This window comes from Macaca fascicularis, chromosome 7 (assembly GCF_037993035.2).
Source record: "Macaca fascicularis isolate 582-1 chromosome 7, T2T-MFA8v1.1".
Lineage (NCBI taxonomy): Eukaryota > Metazoa > Chordata > Mammalia > Primates > Cercopithecidae > Macaca > Macaca fascicularis.
The window spans coordinates 128,237,394-128,241,277 of NC_088381.1; the positions used below are offsets into that span (position 1 = coordinate 128,237,394).

The 3,884-nt window shown below is 39.4% G+C and overlaps 1 pseudogene; it reads right to left on the reverse strand.

The window, feature by feature from the left end:
• Positions 1–455: 455 nt before the first annotated feature.
• LOC102124891 (eukaryotic translation initiation factor 2 subunit 3 pseudogene) lies at positions 456–1,896 on the reverse strand (annotated as a pseudogene).
• Positions 1,897–3,884: the final 1,988 nt, after the last annotated feature.

Below are 3,884 nucleotides of genomic sequence, written 5' to 3' on the forward strand. Positions count from 1 at the left end.
CGAAACCCAGTCTCTACTAGTAATACAAAAATTAGCTAGGTGTGGTGGCGTGAACCTGTAATCTCAGCTACTCGGGAGGCTGAGGCAGGAGAATCACTTGAACCCGGGAGGCAGAGGTTGGGGATCACGCCACTGCACTCCAGCCTGGGCAACAGAGCCAGACTCAAAAACAAAAGAAAATGAAACAAACAAAAAAACCAAAACTGCATGATGTATAACTTTGACATTATGTGGGAATGCTTCACTTCTGTCAAAATGTAGATTCAATCCAACATTATGCCAATTTTTATATTAATTGTAGTCCCTAAGTTTTCATAACCAAAAAAAAAGAGAATAACCTTACAGTTACCTACTAAGGTAATGAACTGTGAAATCAATTCCCCAATATTGCTTTGAAAATAAACCTCTTGGTTGTTAAGAGGAATTCCAACTTCCAACTCCATCCAAATGTGTTATTTAACCGGTATTCTTCAGTCATCATCTACTGTTGGCTTGATTGTCACTCCTCTTCTTATCTGACCCCAACCAATTAAACGCCAGTGTTTTTCAACTCTTTGGCTAAGGGCAATTTTTTCTCCTACCTCTGTGCACACTGGATTGGTCAAAACAATTTTACCCAAATCGGCCTTGACAGCACTAACTCTCCCTCCTGTTGACAGGGATACTATGTTCACCATGAGCACTTCATTCTTAGACAGCTTTTGAACCTTTGCTGCTTTCTTGTCTCCTCCAGTGTGTACACCTAGAAGCCGTCGAAGCAGGAAATAGGAAATTTCCAATTCTGTGAATATCTCAGGTAAAGCTCCGACTGCACCAAGTACTTGCCCCACCATTCTGTCAGCCTGGCACAAAGTGGGGTCAATTTTTGTTCCAACTCCAATAAAACCGCCTGGAGCAGCATATTGCAGATCATTATGCTCTGCAAAAAGTGATACAATTTTGGAAAAGATTGGTTTACACATGAGTTTTCCTTCACTATCTTTGGAAACAATACCAGGTCTTACTTCTATCTCCTGGCCCACCTTTAATACTCCTTTTAGGATACTACCACCAGCTACACCTCCCTTAAGGTCATCAACTTCACAGCCAGGTTTGTTGACATCAAAAGATCTAATAACAATAAGCCGGGGCTCTGAAGTAAACTCTCTTGGGGGTACTGGAATTTTCTTTACTATGTACTCACAAACAACTTCAATGTTGTATTTCAACTGAGCCGAAATTGGAATAATGGGAGCACCCTCTGGTACTGTAGCTTGGACAAATGCAACGATCTGCTCGTATTGTTCTTTAGCCTGACTTTCTTTTACCAAATCAATTTTATTTTGTAGAATCAAAATATGCTTCAGTTTCATGATCTCTATAGCAGCCAGGTGTTCAGACGTCTGAGGCTGAGGACAAGATTCATTACCAGCTATCAACAGAAGAGCTGCATCCATCACTGCTGCACCATTCAGCATAGTAGCCATCAAAATATCGTGGCCAGGCTTAACAAAGGAAACATGTCTAATTTGAAGTTCCCTTTTGTCCCTGCAATGTCTGCAGGAAACTCATCAGGTGTACTGCTCCCACAAGATCTACAACATTCTGGCCGAGGGCAACTTGGGTCATCAAGTTTATAAATCTTAGCATTAGCATATCCAAGCTTGATTGTAATATTTCTTTCTAGTTCATTTTTGAACCTGATGGTGTGAACTCCAGAAATAGCTTTGATGACTGTGGATTTCCCATGAGCTACATGACCAATTGTACCTATATTAATTGTGGCTTGTCTGCTGATAATTTCGTGTGAAAGTGGCATCAACTTGGTAACATCCAACGTGGTGAGATCCTGACGCGAAAGATGCGGCTGCCCCAGAGTCACTCCAGCTTCTCCGCCCGCCATGTTGCCAGAAGAGCCCCTTGTGGGTTTTAAAACAATACTTCAGGACACAAGGAATGGAACGAGGGAAAGCGTCTGGAAACAACATGACTAACTGAACAACCTAGAATAACATTTTTGAAAGCTGTTTTGTAGAGCACTAATTCTTTGAGATGTTAATGTAAGTGAAAATTATGTAGTCTAGATTGGTAAATGGAAGATTCAGCACATATAAAAACTAAATTTCCTAACTGTGGAACATCTTAGAACTTTGTATTTTCTAATATGCATTCTTAATTTGTTGAGAGAAGACATGTATTCCTAAAGGTTATTTAATTACAGAAGCAGTTTTTATTTTCATAGAGCATCTATTAGCAATAATGTCATGAAGAACACATTTTGGCAACAATGATAGAGCATACAGAAACAAAAACCTGTTCAACTTAGTTTAAGCATGATCTTAATTAGACTGCAGAATAAAACAGTTTCAAATAAGTACTGGAAATAAGAGGCATCATTGCTAGTCAACAAATAAACACAACACATTCTTTTTAAAAATGAATACCATGGGAACAATCGCTGACTGATGTCCTTTACTGTATATGCAAATTCTAAGATACCTTCTTAGAACACAAAGGGTTCAATGCTTAGCATATGGCCGCCTTCGCATACAGTTGGCGTAAATAATTTTTAGTCCTGAGTGAACTACATGAGTTAATAAGAAACAAATTTTAACCTTCAAATATTCCACCAAGTCAGTCTTTCATAATTTGGAAGCCTAAAGCTTTCTTTAGGTGTCCCTCAAAGGAGCTATAAGATGCCTTCTAAATTCCAAAATTCTCATATCCAGTTTCAATGTGACACTTGAAAATTATGTAATGGTCTTTGGTAGTCATCAAAACTGCGGTTCCACTATTGAATCCTTTTTATTTTATTTTATTTTATTTTACTTATTTTTGTTGAGATGGAGTCTCGCTCTGTTGCCCAGGCTGGAGTGCAGTGGTGGGATCTCGGCTCACTGCAACCTCCACCTCCCAAGTTCAAGAGCGATTCTCCTGCCTCAGCCCCCTGAGTAGCTGGGACTACAGGTGTGCACCACCACGCCCAGCTAATTTCTGTATTTTTGGTAGAGACGGGGTTTCACTGCATTGGCCAGGCTGGTCTTGAACTCCTGACCTCAAGTGATCTGCCTGCCTCAGCATCCTAAAGTACTGGGATTTCAGGCATTAGCCATCGTGCCAGACCCCACTATTGAATCTTTATAGTCATTTTACCTTACAGTAGGCAGACTAACATTTTCAAAACAAATCAGGTTATATCTTCATTCCAACCCCTGAATTCAAAACTCTAATGACAGGTTGTTACACTCTCAATAAAATCTGCACTCCTTACTATGCATGGCCTGTGAGGGTCTACATAATATGGTCCTTGCTAACTTTCTGATTTCAACATCTACCTCTCCTTCCTCACTGAGTCCTCAAACACCCCTAACTTCTTTCTGACTCCAGACCTTTGTCTTCTACCTAAAATAGTCTCCTTTCATATCACCCTTTACATTACAAGCATCTTCCCACTTTTTCCTTTCATATTGGTGGGTCCCTCACCTTATTTTGGTTATTATCAAACTGCCATCTCCTCAGAGAAAGGCCTTCCTTAACCACTTTATTTAATATAGTACTTCTGTCATGCTCCAGCTTCTCACCCTCCATTTCCAGTTAATTTTCTTCATACCACTTATTTCTGACACATATTTTTGGCTGACTTTCTCTTACCCACTGAATATAAGCTCCCTAAGGCATGGGCATTCTCTGTTGTCTTATCTATCATATCCCATGCCTAGTACAACTCAAAATTTATTGAGACTTCAGGCACAAAAGAGGTCTCAATAAATTTTTTGTTGACATGATAAAATGTGTTAAAACACTTTCTCATGTCAATACCAAATGAGCAAAATATAAGTATCATGTAATGCTAATAGACAATTATTTATTTGTTTATTTTGTCTGGAGGGGGTACTTATTTTTGT